This window comes from Lissotriton vulgaris, chromosome 1_1, assembly GCF_964263255.1.
Source record: "Lissotriton vulgaris chromosome 1_1, aLisVul1.2, whole genome shotgun sequence".
NCBI classification, from domain to species: domain Eukaryota; kingdom Metazoa; phylum Chordata; class Amphibia; order Caudata; family Salamandridae; genus Lissotriton; species Lissotriton vulgaris.
The window spans coordinates 1,482,404,161-1,482,416,935 of record NC_141685.1 but is presented as its reverse complement, the minus strand read 5'-3'; the positions used below and the strand labels follow the sequence as shown (position 1 = coordinate 1,482,416,935).

Here is a 12,775-nt window from a genome sequence, read left to right as displayed (position 1 = left end):
TTTGGCACGAGCACCACCGGACTGGACCAAGGGCTGTTGGAAGGTTCAATTACTCCCAGCTCTAGCATCTTGGCAACTTCTCCATGTATGCTAGCCTTCACCTTGTCAGACAGCCGGTAGGTCTTGGACTTCACTGGTGGGCTGTCTCCTGTGTCCACATCATGGGTACACAGGTGGGTCCTTCCCGGGACAAGGGAGAACAACGAAGAGTACTGCTCCAGGATCTGGCGGCAGTCCTCCCGTTGCTCAGGAGTTAGAGTAGGAGAGAGAATCACTCCCTCCACTGACCCATCCTTCTCTTGGGACGAAAAGAGATCTGGGAGAGGTTCGCTTTCCGCTTCCTCTTCCCCGTCAGTCACCATCATCAGCATGACCTCGGGCCTCTCATGGTGGGGCTTGAGTCGGTTGGCATGCAGCACCCGTAGGGGCTGTCGAGGGGTCTTAAGGTCCACCAGGTATGTGGCCTTACCCTTCTTTTCCAACACCTCAAAGGGGCCTGTCCAGCGATCCTGGAGGGCGCTAAGCTCTCCAGGCTCCATCACCCACACTTTCTGTCCAGGCTCCAGTTCCACCTGGTGAGCATTGTGGTCGTACCACTCCTTCATGACTGCCTGGCTGGCCTCCAAGTTGTCAGAAGCTTGCTTCCACAACTTCGCCATTTGGCTCCTGAAGGCCAGCATGTAGCTCACCACATCCTGGGGGGGTTTCCTGGGAGATTTCTCCCAACCATCCTTCACCAGGCTGAGAGGACCGCGTACAGGGTGCCCATACAGAAGCTCAAAGGGGCTGAAGCCCACTCCCTTCTGGGGCACTTCCCTGTAAGAAAAGAGTAAACAGGGTAGGAGGACATCCCATTTCCTCCGCAGGCTCTCGGGCAGACTTCTGATCATGCCCTTCAAGGTCTTATTGAACCTCTCAACCAGTCCATTCGACTGGGGGTGGTAAGGAGTGGTGAACCGGTAGGTCACTCCACACTCCTTCCACATTGCCCGCATGTAAGCTGACAGGAAGTTGGTCCCCCTGTCGGACACAACTTCCTTGGGAAATCCCACTCGGGTAAAGATTCCCATTAGGGCTCTTGCCACCACAGGTGCAGTGACTGTCCTCAGAGGTATTGCCTCTGGGTACCGTGTGGCATGATCCACCAGTACCAGGATAAACCTGTGACCAGCTGCTGTTGGTGGATCCAAAGGCCCTACAATGTCGATGCCCACCCTCTCAAAGGGTGTGCTAACGACTGGAAGTGGTTCCAGGGGAGCCTTTAGCTTCACCCCTGTTTTCCCACTGGCCTGGCAGGTTACACATGTCCTACAGTATGTGTCGGACGCCACTTTCATTCGAGGCCAGTAAAAGTGGAGGACAAGCCGTGCAAAGGTCTTGTCCTGACCTAAGTGTCCTGCCAGGGGTATGGCATGAGCCAGTTCCAAAAGAAAGGCTCGGTACTGTTGCGGGACTACCAAGGCCCTTGATGAACCAGGCAAGGGTACCTTGGGTTCACTGTAGAGGAGTCCATCCTCCCAGTAAATATGGTAATGTCCCGTAACGTCACCTGCTGCTTGGGCTTCAGCCTGTTGCCTCAGTCCCTCAAGGGTGGGGCACTCCCTCTGCCCCTTACAGAATTCCTCCCTGGTAGGACCTCCCTCCACATGCCACTCCGCAGGGATGGGTAAATCCTCCAGAGAGTCTACTTCCCCCTCCACGGACTCCTGGTCCACCACCTCAGGTGGCCGATCTGTCTCATGGGGTGTGGAAGCCGGAGCAGGCTTTCTCTGTCTCCGGGTCTGTCCCTTCTTAGCAGCGGGTTGGGCCATTGTTCCAGGCTCCAACCCAGGCGAACTCCCTCTCCGGGCAGTCGCAGACCGTGTGCTGACACAGGCCCAGTTAGGTGTACCCAGCATCGCAGAATGCGTCCGGTATTCCACCTCTCTCCAAGTGTTGTGTTCCATGTCATTCCCCAACAGACAATCGACTGGCACGGCAGGGCTTACGGCAACTCGAAGTGAACCTGCAACCCCCTCCCACTCAAAGGGAACCTCAGCCACTGGATAGTGGCCCATTCTGCCGTCAGCCATCGCGGCGGGGTGGAGTACATTAGGAACAACCTGCTCTGGGGACACCAGCTGACTTCTCACCATAGTCATGCTGGCTCCTGTATCCCTCAGAGCCTCCCCTCTCTGGCCATTGATGGTAACCCATTGCCCATACGTTGTAGTATTTGGGGGCACCTGGATCTTTGGCACCATCTCCCGCTCTCCCAGGGACACTAAGGTGACACCCGCCCACTCACCCCCCTTATCTAAGGGCAACTCCTCCCCGAGCGCTACACTAGCTACTCCCGGTGACTTTCCTCCGGTGGGAGGGGGTGGTCTCTTTGGGCATCTGACATCTCCCTTATAATGTCCAACGCCACCGCATTCAAAACAGTGGAGAACCCTGGGCTGCTGGCTTTGGCCAGGATGAGGATTCCGGGGCGGGTTTGCCCTAGGGGTGAAACCTGCTCCCTTCCCTTGGAAGTTATTTTGGGGACCTTTAGAGAACTCTTTCTTTTTCTCCCCCCCCTCCTTCTTCTGGGGGGCGCCCTGTCCGGCTTTTTGAGATTCCCCTCCAGTCCCCTTGGAGGACACCCGGGTACTTGTCCAGATGTCCGCCTCCTCTGCAAGCTTTCGGGGATTGGTCAGCTTGCTGTCTACCAGGTGTTGGCGCAGCTCGGGAAAACATTTCTCGAGGAGGTGTTCTCTCAAAAACAGATCGTACAGCCCCTCATAATCCTTTACCTCACTGCCCTTGACCCAACCCTCTAAGGCCTTTCTGGCGTAATCAAGGAAGTCCACCCAGTTCTGAGTGCCCATCTTGTGGCTCCCCCTAAACTTCTGTCGGTACCTTTCTGGGGTGAGCCCGAACTTCCTCAATAACGCCAGCTTCATGGTGGGGTAGTTTGTCTGTTCCTCTGGATCCAGGGCCAGCAAGGTGTCCCGACCAGCAGGAGGCATGTACTTGTACAAACTACCCCCCCAGTGCTTCTCCTGCACTCCATGAACCTTCAGAGAAACCTCATAAGCGGCCAGCCACTTAGCTACATCATCCCCCTGACTGAAGCTCGCTATCAGATCCTTGGGGATATAGGGTTTGGTCTCCCTGGCGGACTCTTTTGGTTCGCTGCCACCATTCCTAACAGGAGAGGACCCCCGTCGCAGACTTTGGAGCTCCAGTTCCTTCAGTCTAAACTCGTGGACCATCCTCCTCTCCTCTTTCTCCTGCTCCAACTTAGCCAACTCCCACTTTAGCTGTCTTTTCTCCCTCCTATCGGTGAGCTCGGCTTCTGTTAGGCTTCTCCCAGAGATGCTACTGCCCTTTCTGGAATAGGACACTGGTCCGGTGAGTAAGTTTTCCCCCTCATCGCGGAATAACTCTTCTACCTCCCCCACCGTGTCCTGGTCAACCTCTTCATCCTCCTCCTTTGTCTCTTGGTGTGCCTCCACCCAGGCCCTAAGGCTAGTCTGGAGCTCCCCCTTCCTGGCACCATGTTTGAAAAAGACCCCCATTTGTTGGCAGAACATTCTCAATTGGGGCACGGAATAGACTTCCAGGTTTTCCACCGCAAACTCCATTGTGAGTCAGGCAAACCTGGATACACACCAGAAATTTTAGAGTGGCAAAGGCAACCTAAAGCCAACTCCACCCACCACCAGGAATAAATTTAGAAAAAACAAAAAGACTAATTGGGAGGGCCGCAAGGAGAAAACTCCTGGTGTAGGTTGGGTGTATTACGTCAAATTACTAGTAAGTAGCTGCAACCAAGTCCGCAATCCCACCGCTAGGCACCAATATGTTGGAATTAGGTAGCCTGGCCTAGGGCAAGACTAACATAACAGAGGCACAGTGTAAAAGTTGCAGACCACCCAAAAGTAACTCCACGCAATAGCACTCAAAAAGAAAACTCTACACCAAAATTATGTGAAAATACGTGCTGCTTTATAAAAATAATATGCTCTTTAGTTTCAAATTATACAGTGTAATACATTTCAGTTCTTCTCCAGAATAGCGATTATACCTTTGATTTAGAGAAGTAATTAGCACTCTTCCTTCTGTGGAGAAAATTACAGTTCAAAGCATACAGATGTCAAGGATTCAATATGGCTTCCTTTAGAGATTTAAAGATGTCCCAACAGAATTACACTAAGCAATGTCACTTTGCATTAATAAACAGTGTCATCAATAGATCATCACATTAGTCTGCCAGGTCACTGGTACTCCCTCACCACAGGGCTAAGTTCTCTCACCCCTTATCCACCCCTTAATGCAGGGCTAGAATGCACACGCACAATTTAGTGCAGGAATTCCACACGTTCACTATTCACTACAACAATGGCTATAAGGATTTGAAGGGGTTTCCCTGTAATCAGAACAGTCAGTGCACTTTTCTCACTTCAGCCTAGGTTTCCCTCTGATGCCTTGCTTAATATCTGCTTCCCTAGACTTTGTAGAGCGTTAGGTTGGGGAGCTGAAGTTAACCTCCCTCACACCTTCTCTGGCACAGTTTAAATGTAAGTTGACTGGTGATCAAGGCACCTAATTAGGCATTAGTACATGGGAGAATTTACCACACCAGCAAGGGCTCAGCCCTATTCTTCCTCACACCTCCCACTCCTCCTTACTGTATTTGAATTTCTGGTCCTGCCCCAGTCCACGGGGGTAGGGCTCTCAGTCGGCACCACCGAACAACACCAGTGGCAGAAGCAGCCACCTATCCCCGCCCAGCCAGCCTTTTGATCTCAGCGCTGAGGTGGGGAGGTTCAATCGTGATGACCCTTCGCTTCCTCACACTTTCTGAATCGAGCGCTGGGCAGGCTGACGTCCGCTCGATCAGCGGAGGCTAAAGGTTCCCGCTCCTCTCTAGGCCAGCTCTGCTGAGGTGATTTGTGGCGCGCCGCCTCTCAGGGATCCCACGCGTCTCCCATGGCAGTCTTCGGCCACGCAGATGCGGGGAGACTAGCGGCGCAGCCTGCAGCGCCTCCTCTCACCAATCGGCACTCGCGCCTCACGGGGGCAGACCTTAGCCGCGCAGCTGCAGGGGGATTAGCGGCACCGCCGGCACCGCCTCCTTTCGTCAGGAGACACTCGCTACTGCTCTTGCGCGGGGGGAACAGCGGCTTACTTCCTCTTCCGCCGCGCAGTTTGGATAACGAGCGACAGCGCTCTCCTGCCGACTGCACTCCTTCCCAGGTTCCTCACACCCTTCAGGACAACGACGCCTCAGGCTCCCGAGGATATCCAGACAACCCAGGCACCGCTCCTCTCAACCGGATAGGTAAGGGCTTCAGCAGGAAGGCGGGGAGCCAATTAGTAACCCCAAGAGGGAGCGAAGGGGTGAAGGTGGGACACAGCCGTCTGGGGAAAGGTCCAAAGTCCCTGGTTACTTGACTGGACCAGATCGATTTCAGGCCAATGGTAGGGTTCGGTCAGCAGCACAAGGGGGAACGTCCTCTGAAAGATGCTGTCAGTTAATGAAACCAACTAGCTTCTCCTAGCGCGTCCTCCTCCTCACACTGCAGCCTCTCTCCTCCCACACTGGACTACACAAAATGGCCTCCTGCCCCCTGTCCTTTTATAGCCTAGCCTCACAGAGTCCAGTAGGGTCCAGAAGGTGCTGGAAGACCTAATGTTATCCTATGGGGCTGACTATGGTGTGGCAGTTGGTGACAGTTAGGGCCCTCCATTTTGTGACAACAAGAGGTTTCCTGACAGCACAGGCCTCTGGGCCTGAGGTAAAAGATTACAAGGGGGGAAAGAACACCTATCCCCCTGGTCAGCACCTATAAAAAGTTAGTAGACCCAAAAATTAACAAGGGTATGAGGGGCAAAAAGGGGACAAAATAAATAAAAATTAGGAGGGATATCGCCAAAAAGCCAGACAGGTCTAACAGACTCCATTTTAAAGTCACTCGAAATAAAGACAGGTATAGTAATAGGTGGTGATATCAACTGTAATTATGAATCAATAACAGGGTTTGATAACATCCTAGAAGATGAAGATATTGCTAATAAGATCCCTAAAATTCACGATCCTAAAACAGTTCCGTGTACTGTGCTAGCACTCCAAATTATGAAATTAACGGCTGGGTATGGCCTGAGAGCATGTAATGGACGATTACCATCTGATGTCCCAGAGTAAGATTGATTATATTATTCTATCTTTCGATATCTGGCCTTATGCAGTAAATTTAAATATTAATCCAAGAATAGAGAGTGATCACCGTCCACTTGAGTTTGATTTTCATAGTAGACTGTTACTCAGCCTAATTGAGGGCAACAGTATATCCTACGTGAATACAGATGATATTGTAGTTAGCAATAACCGTCGCTCAGTCAAATGGGCGTATATGCTGGAACATGGTGAAATATTGGCAAGTGTGTACAATACGGGGGGAGGAGCTTCGCGCGCAACCAAGATGGCAGTGTGAGCACAGGGCTCCCGAGACCCTCGCAACCTCCTGCATCCATCCTGAAAATTATCCTGACCACATTGACGGGTTATCGAAGATGAGCCATAGCTGAGGCGGACACCGTTGTCCGAATTTGAATCAGACTTCGGGAACCGGAATAAGAACGATTTGAATATTGCGGCTTGCCCCTCGGAGATGCCCGGAGCTCGAGTTGGTATGGTGCCCGGGCAGTAGTTGAACAACAGCGGCCTGAGGAGACACTGACTTGAACTTTCACTTTCATTTTCGAGGCTTCAGTCTGATCCTATCTGAGAGAGAGCCTACTACTAGCAGAAGCTATTTGACGGCTTAGCGATCATAAGGTGATGTCCTGACTGCGTATACTGGGCCTGGACTGACTGTGCCCTCTGGTCCCTGCTGAGGATTTGATTGCAGTTCCTGATGCGGCCACTTTCTCTCGTTGCCCGCCACTTTGGAAGGCCTCCTTGTCCGTGATGGCGACCAAACCTGATGGCGACAAGCAAAAGTCCAAGACCACTTGGAAAGGTGGCTACACCCAAGCAAACAATATGGATCGCTAAGCCCAATCTAAAGGATCCCCTGGTGGACCGAGTAGTCACTTGATGGTACTAAGGAGGGCCCGGCCTCATCGGCAGAATTGACTTTACAAGACGTCATGGGCGCCCTTGATGGGATGAAGGCATCCATCGGCCAACATTTTGAGACTCTCGCCCACAAGCTGGACACAGTTTTGATCGATGTTAATTTGATCCGTACGGATTTATCAAAAACCAATGAAAAGGTCAAATCTTTAGATCTGAAAACTTCCAGCCTAACGGGTGATGTGTCCGACTTGCAGACAGAGGTCCGCGAACTGCGGACCTCTAATGATCTTTTTGCGCGCCGGTTGGAGGACTTTGAAAGTAGGGCCCAGCGTAACAACGTACGCATTATAGGTGTCCTGGAAAAGTCAGGATCCGGCAGCTGATCGGTTTGTAGAAGATCTTATCACCAAACACCTCGCTCCTAAGGGTCTGAGCAAGTTCTTCGCGGTTGAACGAGCCCACAGAGTACCGGGTGGTAAACCGAAGTTGGGTGCCCCGCCGAGACCTCTCATCGCCAGAATCTTTAACTTCCGGGATAGAGACGCTATCCTGCAGGCCTCACGGATGAGTGGACCCACGAAATACGAAAATACCACTATAAGTTTCTACCTGGACTTTACACAGGCAGTCCAAAAGCAAAGACTTGGATTTCTGGGCGTAAAACGACGACTGAGGGAGATGGAACTTAAATACGCAATGCTTTTTCCAGCCAGGCTGCGCGTCGAATTCGAGGAACAAACCTATTTTTTTGAGCGTCCAGAGATGGTGGGAGACTGCCTCGACACTTTGCCACACCAACATGGCCAGGAGGAACATTCTGGAGGAGCGGGAGGCTGCCCGACGGAGCAGGAATAGGAGCATGGTTTCCGGTCCCTGAACTTTACTGATAACCCAGACTATGGTTCGATGGCTTTTACTGTAAGATTTGATGTGTCATACCCGGGAGTGGCGGGCGATTGGTGGACTCTTTCCTCCTCTGGGGTTTCTTTTTGTAGACTAGTTTGATATTAGGGCGACAGGCACACTGCAAGTTGGGGGTGGATATTTAGTCTTATGCAGGGGTGCAAGGTGGGGGGACTTGTAACGGGTTTCTGGTTCGAGGGTGGGGGGGGTGTTCAAGTGGGTGTGTTTTGGTTCAGTACAAGGCAACATATTGTTTTATCATTTGATTTGGATGTTGAGTTCCGAGGAGGGGTGGATCTGCTTTCACTTTTGGGATGGGGGTAGGGGATTGAGACTAATGAGTTGGAATGTGAATGGGTTGGGGGACAGGATAAAACGAGGGGTTGTATTACAATTGCTGAAGCGACTTTCCCCTGATGTGGTATTGTTGCAGGAAACACATTTGATCGGTAACACTTGTCATGCCATGAACCGGAGAGGGTATCACCTGGTTGCCCATGCGGGGTTCTCCTCTGGATCCAGAGGGGTGGGTATCCTAGTTAGGAATTCTCTCCCCTTAGAAATAGATGCAACGGTCCTGGATGATAGGGGGCGCTACGTAGCTCTTACTGGACTATGGGAGGGTAGAACTATATCCTTGATCTCTGTTTACGTCCCCCCGAGTTTACAGTCGACAACTTTTGCTGACCTGGGACGAATAGTATTGGGACTTCCTGAGGGAACTCTGGTCATGAGCAGAGATTTTAACTCGGTTGTCTCTGGCAGGGAGGATCGGCACCCACCCAGGGACCTTACAGGGTCACAGAATTGGCTTAGTGGCTTTATAGACACACTGGGGTTGGTGGACTGTTGGAGACTGCTACACCCGGCCCAGAATCAATACACTTTCCACTCGGGTGCACACGGTAGCCTTTCCAGGATTGATTACATTTTGATGCCAGCTGCACAGGCCCCCTCCGTAACTGAGGTTCGACATCTAGCTCGGGGAATATCCGACCACTCTCCACTGTGGCTTCGGATAGAGTCGCGTGTAGGTTCGGAGGGGCGCGTAGCCCCAATTAATCCATGGTATCTCCGTAAGCCTAAGACCCGCGCGGCGTTGGTCAAATCTCTTGACCAGTATTTTGTTGAGAATCTGGGATCGGTGTCTTCTGCAGTATCGCTCTGGGAGGCTTTTAAGACGGTCATCCAAGGTCAGGCGTTGTCATTGATTGCTGGCGGGAAGAAGAGTATAAATGAGGAGGTAGTTAGACTTGAGACAGAGATCACCGAGCTGGAGCGTGATCTGTAAACAGGCGTCACCCGTGAGAAGATGCATGTTTTGCGTCTTAAACAACTTGACTACAGGGCGTTGGTTATGGATGCCGCGAAAGTCATGGGCAGGGAGCAGCAGGGTCGATTGTATGACATCGGGGATAAAGCTGGCAAACTGATAGCATGGTTAGATAAAAAAGAGAGGGCTAGTCGTGTGGTTCCTGTGATTGAGAGAGTGAATGGTATGCGTGTGACTGAACCCGAGGAGATCGTCCAGAGTCTTGCTGAACATCTCCAGGAAGTGTATTATCCCCGTATCTGATAATCCGAAGGAAGACTCCCATTTATTGTTGCGCAACATTGTAATGCCCAGCTTATCTGATTCTGATAGAGAGTTGCTAGATCCGTAATAACCGCGGACGAGGTGGCTCTCGCTATTCGCTCCATTCGTTCGGGGAAGGCGATGGGCCCTAATGGTCTCCCCATTGAACTTTATAAACTGCGCTCCGATAAAATTGCGCCATATCTTCGTGATATGTTTTTGGAATCGCGAGATAGTGGCTCCCTTCCCCGTGATCAGCGTCTTGCGACCATAGTGGCGATTCAGAAGGATGGGAAGCCAAGGGACCGCTGCGCCTCTTATAGGCCTATATCACTCCTTAATGCGGAACCCAAGATTCTTGCTAAATTATTGGCCAATCGTATAATAAAGGTGATTAGTGACTTGATTCATCCAGACCAATCCCGTTTCAACCCGCATGGAATACGGCCCTGAATCTGCGACGTTTGCATGGTGTTCTCGCGAGGACTTCGTCATTGCGTGAACCGACCATCTTGGCCTCCTTGGATGCCACGATGGCTTTTGATATGGTGGAGTGGCCGTATTTGTGGGCTGTACTTGCCAAGTTTGGTTTTGGTCCTGGCTTCATTAGCTGGGTCAGGCTCCTCTATGAAGACCGGTTGGTGCAGGTTGTGATGAATGGTCGGGTCTCTGGGCCTTTCGTTCTCGGAAGGGGTACAAGACAGGGTTGTCCATTATCTCCGCTCTGATTTGCTCTTGCTCTTGAGCCCCTTGCTGCCTGGATTAGATGGGAACCGTCGATGAAGGGTATTCAGTGGGCCCCAGACCTCGAAGATCGTATTTCGCTTTACGCGGATGATATACTGTTGTACCAGACATCGCCCCGGAAGTCGTTAATTGTTTTGTTTGATGTCCTCACCTCTTTTGGTAGGAATTTAGGTCTAGTCATTAATTGGACTGAATCTTACTTCTACATCCTCTCGGGAGATGTCCCGCTTTTGCCGCGCGATTGTCCCATCCAGGTTACACAGACAGGTTTTAAGTATCTTGGGGTTTATGTATCGTTGAACCCGGCTGCCCGATATGAACAGAATTTGCTCCTGCCACTAACCCGGTTGAAGCTGGACGTGGTGCGCTGGCGCAAGCTGCCGCTTGCACCGCGCGGCGCTTTTTGAGATGATGTCGTTGCCACGCTTTCTGTATGCTCTTCAGAACACCTTTGATGTAATTCCCGCAAGCTATTTTCGGACTATTGAGGGTCTCCAGAGGAAGTTGATCTGGGATGGGTGTTCGCGTGTCGCCCTCGCCAAGCTGACACTTCCTTGGTATGATGGTGGTATCTGTCTTCCTGACATCAAACGGTATTACTGGGCGTCTCAATTGGGGGCCATTCATCATGGCATGTATGGTCCCGGATTGAACCCTGCGTTTGTCATGGACAGGTGGCTGTTGCCGGGGGGCAATTATTATAGAGCGCTTTATTCTAGATTAGATGGAGGGAAGCTCTCCGGGCCCACAAAGATTGCTGTACGGGTTTGGCACTGCGCAAACAATGCTATGGGTTGCAAAGATCGACTGACCCGAGAGACCCCGCTTTTTGCTTCCGAGAAGCTGCGTAACTTGTGGAAAACGAAAGGATTGAGAAATGGGATATGATCGGTATCAGTAAGGTGAGTGACCTCTGGGTAAAAGGCAAATTTAAAACTTTTGAGGAATTGAAAGCCGAGTTCCAGCTTAGTGACAGGGAATATTTTCGATTTGCTCAGGTCCGCCATGCCTTGCATTCGGTTTTTACTGAGAGTGCGGATATTCCGGAGTCCTCTCCACTTGAGGATAGAATACTGGATGGTCATGTGCCAGATAGTACTATATCTTTGATCTATAAAAAACTGATCAATGGTAGGACTGACCTGTTGGTGCTCCTCCGGGACGTATGGACCCGAGACGGTCTTGAATTAGACGATGAGGATTGGCAGTCTGCGATCTCTTCTGCCAAGGAGGTCGCGATTCCGGCCCGTTTCCAGTTTGTGCAACTTAAAATCCTGCATAGAGTCTATGTGACTGGCCCACGCTTGATTAGAATGGGTTATTCAGAAGATGGTCTTTGTAAGCGGGGCTGTGGGCTGCTCGGGACGTTTCTACATATAATTTGGGAATGTCCTGAAGTAGCTTCTTTTTGGACTGGAATACACAATAAGATGGAGGAGGCTACTGGCGTTGCTCTACTGCCCGAGGCTAGACGTTGTCTCCTGAATGTTTGGGAACCAACTGACTATAATGTTGCACAGACGCAGTGGGCAACCCTGGGAAATATGGTGGCTAAGAGAGACATAGTGCAGTTGTGGGGTTCCCAGAGGCCGCCCACGGTCGAGGCTTGGATGGAAAACATGGATTGGTGCATGTTTAGGGAGAAGACGGTCTATGTAGCACAGGGGCGACCCAGGAAATGGGGTAGGATTTGGGGTCAGTGGAACACTTACTGTGGAGATATTTGCACTCCTCCTCTTATAGATGTCCCTGAAGTTCCACTTTCTCCCTGACCTGCCATTCCTTGTAATGTAATATGTATAACTGGTCTTGAACTCGTCTCTTCCCTGTTCCCATCCCCTACTATGATTTGTACACCTTATTGTATGGTCTTTTTTGTTCCTCCTTCAGCATTCGGACTGATATCCTATTGTATTGTGTTTATTGCCTTGTTTGTTCTTTATTTTCAATAAAAAAAGATTTATAAAAAAAACAAAAAAAAGTGTGTACAATACATTTGCAAATACCTTTTGTAGGTATGCAATTATACCAGTGGAAAGGGAATCTTTTTTAGATCTAAATAAGGGGTTCTTTAAAGAACTTATCCCGCTGGTAACAAAAATGCCAAAAAAGATTAGAGATGGAACACCTCAACTAGTAGGAAAAGCTTGGTATAATAGCAAATACGGAGTTAGTCTATGCCATTAAAAATAGCGATACGCTGCTAGTTAAAGAAGCCAGATTGAAGTATAGAAGAGTACAAGAACGGGCCAAAATAGCATGGGACGAAGAGAGGTGCCAAGAATAACGATCAAATGCTATTTTGGAGATTAGTGGCCAAAGGAAATAGGAAAGAAAAGGGATCTAGGGATGTTTATTTAGATGAGACCACCTGGATTGAGCATTTTACTAAGTTGTATGAAGTACCTGAGGACGATGCGACTCTTTTAAATGATGAGTTAGTGTTAGGTCAAAATGAAGATATATTAGATTTTGGTATACAAGAAACATTATTGGCAATT

The 12,775-nt window shown here is 50.4% G+C and overlaps 1 protein-coding gene across 1 annotated transcript in view; it reads right to left on the bottom strand.

The window, feature by feature from the left end:
* NAPEPLD (N-acyl phosphatidylethanolamine phospholipase D) overlaps nucleotides 1–12,775 on the bottom strand; it is a 155,583-nt gene that overhangs the window by 62,899 nt on the left and 79,909 nt on the right. The window lies entirely within an intron of this gene.